At 35.0% G+C, this 13,140-nt stretch overlaps 1 protein-coding gene across 1 annotated transcript in view; it reads right to left on the reverse strand.

Annotated features, from left to right (window-relative positions):
- Positions 1 to 13,140, reverse strand: part of ITGB5 (integrin subunit beta 5) — a 192,069-nt gene that overhangs the window by 132,619 nt on the left and 46,310 nt on the right. The gene's annotated exons all lie outside the window — the stretch shown is intronic.

Consider the following 13,140-nt stretch of genomic DNA (forward strand, 5'->3'; position numbering starts at 1 on the left):
CATTAATACATTGTTGATGAAGTTTTGAACTTCACCAGAATGAACTCTCATTCTGAAGAGCAATTTGAAATCATGCCCAAAGGGCTATCAAACAGTGCATACCCCTTGATCCAACAGTTTCTCTACAGGGTCTATATGCCAAAGAGATCATAAAAAAGGGAAAAGGATCCACAAGTATCAAAATATTTGTAGTGGCAAGAAATGGAAACTAAATCAAGGCCTATCGATTGGGGAATGGCTGAATAACTTAAGGTATATGAATGTTATGGAATATTATAAGAAATGATCAGCAGGATGATTTCAGAAAGGCCTGGAGAGAATTACATGAACTGATGCTCAGTGAATAGAACTAGGAGAATATTGTTCACAGCAACAATAAGATTATACAATGATCAATTGTGACAGACATGGCTCTTTTCAACAATGAGATGATTCAGTCTGGTTCCAATAATCTTGTGATGGAGAAAGCCATCTGCACCCAAACTGTGCAGGGACTGTGGGGACCATGGGGACCACAATATAGTATTTTTACTTTTTTTGTGTTGTTTGCTTGTTTTTTTTGGTTTTTTTCTTATTTTTTCCCTTTTTGAGCTAATTTTTCTTGTACAGAATAATAAATATGGGAACTCCACATATTTAACATATGTCTAGAGAAGGGAATGGGGGAAGGGAGGGAGAAAAAATTTGGAACACAAGATTTTGCAAGGGTGAATGCTAAAAACTATATATGCATATGTTTTAAAAATAACAAGCTTTAAAAAAAAAAAAGAAAAAGAAGGTTTTGAGAAAGCAGTATGAAGCACTAGAAAAACAGAAGAGTCAGACAGCCAAGAATTCTAGAAGACATGAATTCTACTTGTCTGACAGTTGTTGTTCTATCATGCCTGACTCTTCATGACCCCATTCGGGGTTCTCTTGGCAAAGATACTACAGTGGTTTACTATTTCCTTCTCCAATTTATTTTACAGATGAGAAAATTGGGGCAAACAGGATGAAGTGACTTGTCCAGGGTTATAAAGCTAATAAGTGTCTGAGACCACATTTCAACTCAGGAAGATATCTTCCTGACTCTAGCCTTGGTATTCTATCCACTACACCACTTCCCTATAGTGCCTGGATTACTTATGTAATATAATCTCTAGAACTCAACTTTCCCATCTGTAAAATGAGGTGATTGAACTTGATGATATCTGAGGTCTCTTTAAGATCTCACCATCTATAATTTCCCCTAACTTTCAGTCAAGTAATCAATGTTAGTTGATTGATTAATTAAGGACCAACATCACTGGTCCTTAGACCTCAAGCCCCTACAAAGCTTCATGTTTTCTCCATAGCATGAAGGTAATGTTGCAATTAGCATAGAGTAAGGAGGGCAGACATCCCAGGAATAACCAGAATGGGGATATAAGGCAATCTCAATCTCCCAATTTACAAGTTACTCCCCAACAAATGTTGTTCCACTCCACAAATGTAGAGTCCAACTCTAATTGGGACTGGACATCAGAACAAATGAAATATTTAATTTGATTAAGTTAATAAATATCGAAGAATTCCTGGGCACTTCTCTAGAAATCTGGTATACATTTTTTTTTTTTAAAGTTCTCATTCCAAAAAAGCTTACAATCAGAAGCCAACATATGACTTTAGCCCTTCCAACAAGGCTACTAGATAACCCTGTCCTTTGGACTCAGAAAGGAAAACATTGCTGGCTTTAGCACCTGCTGGCCAAAAGCCAAAGAAAAAAGGAAATTAGCCAAGGAGAAGAAAAAAAAAAAAAAAAAAAAAAAAAACAGGGGAAACTGGCTGCATCTCATTTATGACCTTAGTCTCAGAATTCCAAATCAGGACAACCTATGACCTGGAAAATTAACACAAGACTTTTTTTATGGCTCTAGAAGCAATCATTTGGGATTGAAAACCATACACTTTTCTATTCATTTTGATAGCAAAAGGCTCCGTCACCCAGATTTGAAATGAAAAGACTTTCCTTCAAAGTCCAAGAACAAAATGACCACAGCAGATTCAACACTATATAGCCACTGTTCCTTTTACCTCCAGCTGACAAACACAGCTTTCCCCTTTTCCTTCTAGAATAGACAAAGAGATACTTTACACTCTATGGCTGCAGAACAACTCCCTATGCTTCATGGAGAATTGCTAAGACCTTTTGTTCCTTTGGTCAGACAAAAGGTGGTAGTTCTAAGGAGACTCATGTACAGCTGTCTTCGTGTGTTATTATAAAGTAATAATGATGATATTAGAATCTAGTTTGTAGTCAGAAAGTACTTAAAGATCATTTAGTTCAATAATTTCATTTTACATTCTAGAAAACAGAAATAAGAGAGGCAGTAAGGTCTAAGAGCTCCAAAGTACCTGCTTCAGCATGTACTTTCTTGATTACTGGAACATCTGCTCACCCCACCTTATTAACTTTTCATATGCTTGGATAAGACATCCCCCTAACTCACCAGCAGGTTTGAAGACTGCTGGTTACCTGGTATAGACCCTCTGCTGACATGGTTTACCAGAGTACGATCAATGTCCATGTTACAGATTTGTGGAGTCACAGGTGAGAGTTGGATCAAAGGTAGACACCAAAAGTGAATGTGCAGCCCTGAAAAGGGTTCAATAGCTCTTATATCAAAGGTGCTAGTCCTCAAGAGAAGGAAAATTATTTACCTAAAAGCACATCATCAGTAAGTACAAACCTTAAATCCAAATCCAATTTAGAATCTCTGATTCTAAATAATAAAAGTTGATATTTATATAGCATTTTATAGGCAATGTCCCACTTGAAATCTGAAGAGCACTGAACCAAAAGACAGGAAAATGCAGGTTCAAATTCTGCCTCAATCATTTAATCAGTCAGTCAGTAAACATTTATTTACTATCTGTGTGACTCTAGGAAAGTCATTTAACCTCCAGGATCCTCAGTTTCCTCATCTGTAAAATGGGGATAATATAAATACCCAGGTAGATAAAATATATAAAGCATTTTACAAGTTCTATACGTGCTATTATTATTCTCTTTTTGAAAATAAGAAAATAAAGATTTAGAGATTAATTGATTTACCCATGGTCATATCCAACTATTATGTCCCAAGGTGGTATTTGAGTGCAATTCTTACTCCAAATCCAACATTTTATCTCTTTTTAATCTACTGTGGTTTTTTTACTCAGTAAACCCAAAGTTACTTTTTTTTTTTAAAACAATTGAGATTCTGACTCAAATAGAAGAATGTCAGTGTTTTCATTACTGATAAGATCATGAGTCGTAAAGTCTACATGACTTCTCACAGGAAGTCATAGTACCATTCCCAGCCTAAATATAGTGCAATGTCACTTCTTGGAAGAAACATTCTCTTCCATTTCCACCTAGATAATGAACTTGCACCAAGTAAAGTCTGAAAAACTAGAGCTACACTTACCAGCTGAAGGAACCTGAGCATGTAAAGTGGGTAAAAACCCTATGTCAGGATTATTGTAAGAATATAATAAGAAAATATTTATATAAAGTGCTTTGTAAACATTCTCGCCTTCTATAAATGTTAATAGCTATTAATATTTTTATAAGTAGCACAGCTAGATAGTGCAATGGATAAGGCACCAGCCCAAGAAGACAAGTTCAAATCCAACCTCAGACTTTTACTAGCTATGTGGTGCTCGGAAAGTCACATCACCCTGTTTGCCTCAGTTTCCTCATCTGTAAAATGAACTGAAGAAAATGGCAAACCACTCCAATAGCTTTGTCCAGAAAATCCAAAATTAGGTCACAGAGTCAGAGATGACTAAAACAACTCCACAACAGCATTATTATAAATACTTGCTCCTGCATTTACTTCTTCACCTGCCAAATTTGGACAAGAACACTGTCAATCAGGGCAAGACTGCTAAGCTATTCATTTCCTAATTTCTCAGTTCCAATCAAAGTGAGTAGAAATACCAATCCATTTCCTTAAGCTAGATACCAAAGATTCCTATTCTAAACATGACACCGAAGTTAGATACAAAATACTGCCAACCTTGTCTCTTGAAACTATCACTTAAAAATAAGATACTTTCCCAGAAAAGCACCAAAATTTCATAACACAAAGTATTCCACCCCCAAATGGCATTCTTATTCAGAAAAAGACTAATGTCTTAAATAAAACTGAAAATGCTTGATTTTAGGAATACTACAATTCTTTTTAATAATTGATTCTGGGGAATTTTTACTACAGTAGTTGGCATAAATAGTTTGTAAAAGCTACCTATTTTTAGGAGCAGGCAAGCCCCAACCAATATGTAGCAGTTAACAGAGAAGGGCCACTATATTCAAATTTCAGTTTATCTCTATGCCAGCTTTAGATTTATATCAGATTAGGATAGTTTTTCTTTTCCTTAAAATAATAGAATTTTATTTTCCTTTTGGATCTGATTTTTCTTATGCAGCATGATAGTTGTGGAAATATATAGAGAAGAATTATATGTTTTACATATAATGGATTATTTGCTGCCTAGAGATGGGGTGAGAGGAAGGGAGAGAGAAAAATTTAGAACATAAAGTTTTGCAAGGAGGGATGTTGAAAATTATTTATGCATATGTTTTGAAAATAAAAAGCTTTAATTATGAGAATAATCGAAAATTGCTTTATCTAGCTTGGGTGTAGTAGTTTAAAGTCTTTTAATTCTCCTGATTTTGACATAAAGACATACTTATATGAGTATAATTTCTCTCTGATTCCACAGGTAAAGAGAAAAATATATATCATCAAATTAGAGGAATAAATAGTAAATAAAGAGACTAGAAGAATAAAGTCTAGCTATGCCTTTAATTAGGAGCAGCAAGACAACACTGGGCTTGGAATTAGGAAGACACATTTTCACAAGTTCAAATTCGAACTCAGACGTTTAACTAGCAGTGTGACCCACTATTTACCTCATTTAACCCTATTTACCTCATTTCCTTCATCTGTAAAATAAGCTGGAGAAGGAAATGATAAACCACTTCAGTATCTTTAAACTCTAAATATAGTCATGAAGACTAACTGAAATAAGTGAATAACAGTCTCAGAAGATGAATAGATTATTATTATTATTATTATTATTATTATTATTATTATTATTATTATGGCAGAAAGATGCAAGTGGCAGGCATAATAAGCTGAGAAAGTCTTTGTACCAGTTGGTCTAAAGTTCAAGAGTTGAAGACTAGCCTTGAGGAAATCTGACTCTAATTCAAGGACCAGGGTTATTTCTTTTTTCATTATTATTATTATAGTTTTTTATTTACAAGATATATGAATGCGTAATTTTACAACACTGACAATTGCAAAACCTTTTGTTCCAACTTTTCCCCTCCTTCTCCCCACCCCCTCCCCCAGATGGCAGGTTGACCAATACATGTTAAATATGTTAAAGTATATGTTAAGTACAATAATGTATACATCTTCATATAGTTATTTTGCTGCACAAAAAGAATCGGACTTTGAAATAGTGTACAATTAACCTGTGAAGGAAATCAGAAATGCAGGCGGACAAAATTAGAGGGATTGGGGATTCTATGTGGTGGTTCACACTCATCCCTGAATTCTTTCTGGGTGTAGCTGGTTCAATTCATTACTGCTGTATTGGAATTGATTTGTTTCATCTCATAGTTGAAGAGGGCCACATCCATCAGAATTGATCATCCTATAGTGTTGTTGTTGAAGTATATAATGATCTCCTTGCAAGGACCAGGGTTATTTCAAAGGAAACTTGCTAGCTAGGTTTGGAGATAATGCCAGGATTAAATCTGAACTGTGGGTCTGAAAATAGTTAAACAATATTGGAAAAGGTAGAAAAATTTTGTTTCTTTAAAAGCTTATTCTTTTGTAGATTATATATTAATCTAATTTGGGGATTTTTTTAAAATTTAATTTATTTTTAGAAATATTTATCTTTTTGGTTAAAAAATAGAATAAGTGGGAAAGTACAATCATCTTTCTTCATCATCTAAAAAGCCCATAAATCAGATGACACAATCATAATAACTATATCGTCACAAAATATCAGAATATCTTAACGAATCAAATTTTGATGGATGAGTTGACAATAGTCATAACATCTTAATATACAAACATAAACATAAAACATCATGACCATCCTATGCCATAATCTAAAAAAATGACACACAATGATTGGAAAGGTCCCTCTATGATTTTTCTGTAAGGAAATTATCATGTAAGAAAAGAATACATCTGGGATATATTCTGTTTTTCACCGTTCAGAACTAGGAAAGTGTTTTGTTTTTTTAATTCTTCCAGCTCCCTCACCAACCTCTTACATAAGAACTAACTTTCCAACATTGCTTCTAGATTCATCAAAATACTCTGTTTCTATCAAAATTCCACTTCAATCTTAGTCTTGGCCACAAGCTATTATGGCCCCCTCAAAAGAAAACTGGATTCTGGAAGCATAATTTACACTTCAAAAATTGTTAAAATTTCCCCAGTCTTCAGTTTCTCTGAAAGTAAGATGGATACATAGAACAACTTACTACATATATCCATGTGCTATCACACATGGCTATCCTATAAGCTGAGAGACTTTAAACTTCTGAGAGACATGTAGGAACTCTGGAAGGAACCTTTCCAAATTTTTTATTTTGCCCTTATAGAATCTGAGGCCAAAGAATTAAGGAACATTGACCAATCAATCAGCAAATCTTCATGCCAAACAATGTTATATAATAAAGATATAAAGACAAAATTGAAACAATCCTTGCCTCAAGGAGATTATATTCTAACTTCAGAGATAAATAAACCTACATAAGCACGATATATATAGGAAAGATAAAGCAATCAGACAAGTGGAAGAACCAAGAAAGAGAAAAAGTATCATAAAAAACCCAGAGGAGGTGGTCCATTATGTAAAATACTTAAGAAATAGCAAAAGGGTCAAAAATTGGAAAAGATCGACAGATTTGGCAATCAAGAGTGCAAGAGTAATTTTGGACAGTTGTATGATAAGACTGAAAGTCAAATTTAAAAAAAAAAAAAAAACAGGAAAATGAGAGAAGAAAAGAAAAGTAAAAACAGAGTATAGATCTTGTTATTGTTAGGTTGTTTTTAGTTTGTGCAACTTTTTGGGATCCCATTTAGAATTTTCTTGACAAAGATGCTAAACTGGTTTGCTAGTTAGTTCCTTCTCCAATTCATTTTATAAATGAGGAAACTGAGGCCAACAGAATTAAGTGATTTGGCCAGGTTCTTCCTGACTCAAGGTCCAGTTTATCAATAGGGCCACAAAGCTGCCCCAGAAATCTAGTACCATTCCCTCATTTTTTAGGACTTTGGCTGAATTACAGGACAATAGTTTGAGGGGGTAGCAAGAAAAGAATGAGGGTGATAGGATCATGTAATAGGTATCAAGAAAAGAGCCAGTAGACTTAAGGAGGGCACAGAAGATAGAGAGAAGAAAGAGAATGATTATGACAATGATTTCCTCAGCTTTCCAGAAGGCAGTATTATTATTATTACCTCAAAGAAGCCCTATTCTCTTCAGAGAACCATGAGAAGTATGGGATTTGCTATTAGCAAACCTTGAATTAGGAAGAATTTTATTCAGTGTAGGAGGTAAACTAGTTAAGCCAATGGTGTGTTTTTGCTTTATCAAATGTAGTTATCTTCAACTTTAATAGATTTTTTTAAAAAAATTGAACTAACAGTTCTGGAGTTATTTCTACCAGGGAGAATCCCAAAAAGTGTTCTTCATTTTATGTAAACTCTATTCACTAGGGGTCCAAAAAGCCGATTTCCTGAGGCATACACACACATCTTTTATATTCCTTATTAAGTATCATTCTCATTAAGACCTTCTTTACTAAACAACCTAGTCCCTTACAACTTAATATGTTCAATCCATCAACAGGTATTTGTTGATTGATTGTTGGGCCATCAACTACTGTTCCCTGTCTTTTTTTTTCAGAGTTTGTTCTGGGATCTGTCTCTTTCATGTCTTCTATTTCTTGATTTGCTTGCTTCACATTTTGTCCAGACTTGTCTTTCTCCTTTTTCCTATCTTCTCAGCTCCTATGTAACTAGTCTCCCAGTTTGCTGCCAAATCTCAGACTGCACCCCTCCCCTAGAGTGTTTTAAAGTAATCCTAGCCTCAGGAGTAGGAGATGATTAGAAAACCAAAATGAAGTGAACTCATTTAACAATTGCACCTGTGAAGATCATAGCCCTTCTGGCAGGAATGATTTTGGAAGTGGTTCAAGTTTTTCACCATTTCAAAAGCCCCTACATCTGAACTTTTACATGGAATTCTTAGCACTATAAATCCAAAATGCTTTGTTTTCCCATCATAATCAAATATATGTATATTACTATTTATTAAGGAGCAGGAACTAGTGGAAGAATAGGTGGGCTGGGGAATGGGAAAGTGAGGGGAGAAAATAAGGTAATGGATCAAGTAAAAAGAGAAGCTGGAAAAGAAAACAATAAGCAAAAATAAGTGGGAAATTCACAAATAGTGATTATAATTTTCAATGTGAAAAGAAATATTTGTAGCAGTTCTCTTTGTGGTGGCAAATAATTGGAAATTGAGAAGATGCCCATTAATTGGAGAATGATTGAGCAAGCTGTGGTATATGATTGTGATGGAATACTATTATGCTAAAAGAATGATGAATTCAGTGATCTTAGAAAGGCATAAAAAGACTTTCACGAAATAGTGAATAGCAAAGTGAGCAGAAACAAGAGAACACCGTACAGATTAACAGCAATATCGTTAAGAAATATATTTCTCAAAGCCACCCTTTTACTTGGCTTTCCCCTTAATTAAAAAAGAAAACACTCACTGAAATATTTATAGATGTACTTTTTAATAAAAAAGAATTAAAAGCAAGGTAGATACCACCTTAACAGGAAAATGACTAAATAAATCGTGAGATGTGAACATATTAAAATATTAATGCACCATAAAAAAACAACAAATACAATACATATAAATACAAAATACAAAAAATACAGAGAGCCAGATAATCAATTGATTAGTATATAAGTGCCTATTATGTACTGAGCAATGTGTTAGAACCTGGAGACACAAGAAATGCATGGAAAAACTTATGAACAGATGCAGAATGAAGTAAGTAAAGACAAGAAAACAATATAAGTAAGAAACTATAATGTAAATGGAAAACATCTGATTAGGACATCTAATTTTTAGAACATTTGGCTGATTGTTAAATTTTCATGGTGAATTTTTAGATCTGGGAAATCTCAAACTACAAATTGGGGCTCAATTTACTGTGTCATTGATTGGGTAGAGACAAGAAGGTGGTACAGAAAATGTTAACTTTAAAATGTGATCTATTCAGAGAATCTGTTGTTAAATATTTACCTCTGTCCTTTACAGAGATGGGGAGCCAATATACTGTTGCCAGCTAGGTGGCACATACTTTCAGGCACATAGTAATCACCATATAAAAATGCTAGTGTTACTGGACATGAGCTGGTTTGTTTTATTGAACTACCTTTTTTTTCTTTTCTTTGTTGTTGTTCTTTTTGGTTTGTGGTTCTCTGAGTGGCAGGAGTGAGGAGAGATATATTGGGAAATGAAAGTAATGTAAAAACAAGATATCAATAAAACAGTTTTAAAATTGAAAAGGAAAAGTACCAATGACTATTATAAAATAAAAAGGAATACAATGATTGGAGAATCTTATGCGTGCAGAATCTATGAATGGAGGTAGTTTTTCCCAAAGGATTATAATGAAATACCTCAGCAATACTTCATCTATAGATAAATTCAAATGGTCTTTCACTCCCTCCCCCCCACCATTTAATTTATTAAGTGCCTACTATGAGTCATGTACCAAGCTAAAAGCTTTACATACATTATCTCATTTTCTCATGGACTGTTCCAACAGTCCTGGAAGGTGGATACTATTATTATTTCCATTTTATAGCTGAGGAAACTGAAGCAGACAGATTGAATGGGATTTCTGGTTATCAATGAGATCCTTAAAAAATCATCAGTGTTGCACATTTCAAGGTTTGGAATTTTTCCCCAAGGTATTGATTAGTTATGCTGATATTTTCCTCTCTTTTTCATCTTTAAAGGGATTAAGTATCATAGTAGATAAAGCACTGGCTCAGGAGTAAGGAGGACCCCAGTTAAAATCTAGCCTCAAACACTTACTAGCTGTGTAATCCTGGGCAAGTCACTTAATACATGATTGGCTTTTAAAAAAAAAAAAAAAAAAAAAAAAAAAGGCTTTTTTTTTTTTTTTTTGAATGAACAGAAGAAAAAAGAAGGTTGTTTAGAAAAAAAGCACAGCAGGACAGTTTTAAAATAACATGTAGATGTTAGTGTGTGTGGGGGGGGTGTATTAAAGCAAGTAGTATTAAGTAGAGATTCAAGGATTCACAGAATTATTTTTGCATGTTTTGCTGTGTACATGGAATGCAATTTCCCCCCCTGAGGCAATTGGCATTACGGGATTAGTCCAAGGTCACACAGCCAAGAAGGATTAAATATCTGAGGCCAGATTTGAACTCAGGTCCTCCTGACTTCAGGACTGGTGCTCTATCCATTGTGCCACCTAACTGCCCCATGTAATGGGAGTGTTTTAATTTTATAAGTTTTTTAAAAAACTGTCTCTGATGCAAATTATAGGCAGTCAGTTTATCTCTGACTCATACAATATCTGCCTCAAAATGGTCATAAACATTCCTATTTTCCTTTACTAATAATACTCACATTTACATAGAACTTTATAGTTACAAAATGCTTCCCTCAAAATAATTCATAGTATTACAAATATTATTAGTCCTATTTTACAGATGAGGAAATTTCATCTCATTTGGCCCATTATCCTCTGAGAAGTTTAAGAAGGTTGTCTCTTCTTTATCTAAAGTTCCACCAACTATGTTCCCCCACTGTTAGCCACCAGTTACTAGCACTACAATTTAATTATTTAACATAAATTAGCTTTAACAAAGTTATTTACTTTGAAGACATAGCCCTCCAAAATGCATACTAACATTTCCCTCCCTCAGTCTCTAGGGATGAAGTGGGCTCAAACTTAAGTCAGTCCTATGAAACACTGATCCCACCAATAGTCCATTCACAATTGTTTCCTTAGGATAAATAACCTGTGCTATATTAATGTAATGGAATAGTATTGTGACATAATGATGCAAGAAACGACTTCAGAGAATCCTGAGTAGTATGAATTGATGAAGTAAAATGAGACAATCGGGAGAACAATTTATAGAAAGGGTAGTCACATTCTTACATGTTCTACCTTCAATGAAGTAGGAAGGAAGATATTTAAGAACTAGTTATGCTGCTAGGAGGTTTAATGAATAGAACTTGGATTTGGAGTGAAGAAGGCCTGAGAATGAATTTTACTTCACACTTAGACACAGACTCCCCTTTCAAGCCCAAATCAACTTCATCTAGAAAATATAGTCATAAGATTTGAACACCTCTCAGCCTTAGGTTTCTTAAACTTTTTCCACTTGTTTTCCCTTTTTGCCTGAGAAATTTTTACATGACTCTGGCTATATAAGTGTGTAAAAGAGTTAAATAAATCAAACATTTTCTGATAAATCATAATTTCATGACTCCCACATTCAGTTATGCAGGTTATGACCCCCATTTTTTTTTTATTATAGCTTTTTATTGATATCGTTTCAGTTCAGTTCAATAACCCCAAATGCCGCCAGGAGTTAAAGTCCAAATCCTTTATGTGTCCTTCAAAATCTTGAATCTTTTCCTAGGGCCCGGTTAGCTTTAGTAGAGGTCTATCTCTCTCCTTGGTTCCAAGAGCTTCCTCTGAATGTCTCTGAATCCAAAGGTTTATCCTTCAGCCTCCAGTCAGCACAAAGTTGGAAGTTGGAATGACTCTTGACTCCCCCTCCCAGAGAGTGGGCTTGTGGGTTTCTGTGGGCTTGTGGCTCTGGCCCTGAGAGCTTCTTGCCTATGTTGCTGCCCGACTTATGAATCTCCTTGATTTGTGAATCTCCTCCTTATATATGCTCTCTAAAGGTGTGAGCTATGTGTGAACTCCTTTAAAGGTATGAACTAAGCACCTTGTTTCAAGTTCTGACCCATAGCATTATAGGTATACAAAAATCCATCAATATGGGAGGTATTACACATAATTACATAAATTACATAAGCACATAGCAATATAACACAGGCAAGAAGTGATGTAACAAATAACATGAATCAACATGAGGAATTATACATGTCCATAAGTCCTAAAAATAGTCCAAAAGGAATCCATTGTCCATTAGTTCATGTGCCAAGAATCCAATAATTCCTGCAAGCATTGAAGTTCTGCAATAGTCTCATCTTGTTTTAGGGAATCCAGTGATTCCTGCTGGTTTTCAAGTCCTGCAATAATCTTATCTTGTGTTAGGGAGTCCAATGATTCCTGATGGTTTTGAAGTCCTGCAACAGTCTCATTATCAGCCATGCTTTTTCAGTATCAGATGTTTCTTAGATCTTCTCCTTTGTTTTGAGGTTTTTCTCCTTTTCTGTCTCTCTCCAGGTGCTCATTGCCACCCATCTTTTTCTTTTTCTATCTGTAAAAATACAAGCAACCCCTCTCTTCCAGGCTGTTAACCCATCTAGTCCCTTCTATTTACCACTTTCTAAATCTCTCCTCATCATCTGGCAATTGCATTGGAGCTATTTGCACTGGAAACTGCCCTGTTGGTTTAAAAAACCTGTATTCTTCCCAGGTGTAATCCCTTTCTGCCATGGGATTGCTTTTCTGCTGGTTAATCACATCAGAGTCCTGACCTTCCAAAGACTCTCTGGGTGTAAACTCAGCTGCCATCATGCCCCACCTGTCTTTTGAATGATATCTTGGAGCTGGGCCCTGCCTCTCATTTCCCTGGGTCAATCTACATTCTGAGGCCCAGTGGAAGCCCTTGTGGCATTATGGACATAGGATTTTAGGTCTTCTCTCAGCCTGTCCTCTCACTCTATCTTTATATCTACACTGAGCTATTAGATGTTCAACTTTTCCATATTGAAAACATCGATGATTTTCTCAAGAAGTCCCTTGCTAAGAGGGACCCTGTCTTCCCATGTTCAACATGGTCTGGGTATAATAAGCATTTGTGACCACTGTAGCACAGCATCTTATAATCTCCTATA

This window comes from Sminthopsis crassicaudata, chromosome 3, assembly GCF_048593235.1.
Source record: "Sminthopsis crassicaudata isolate SCR6 chromosome 3, ASM4859323v1, whole genome shotgun sequence".
Classification (NCBI taxonomy): domain Eukaryota; kingdom Metazoa; phylum Chordata; class Mammalia; order Dasyuromorphia; family Dasyuridae; genus Sminthopsis; species Sminthopsis crassicaudata.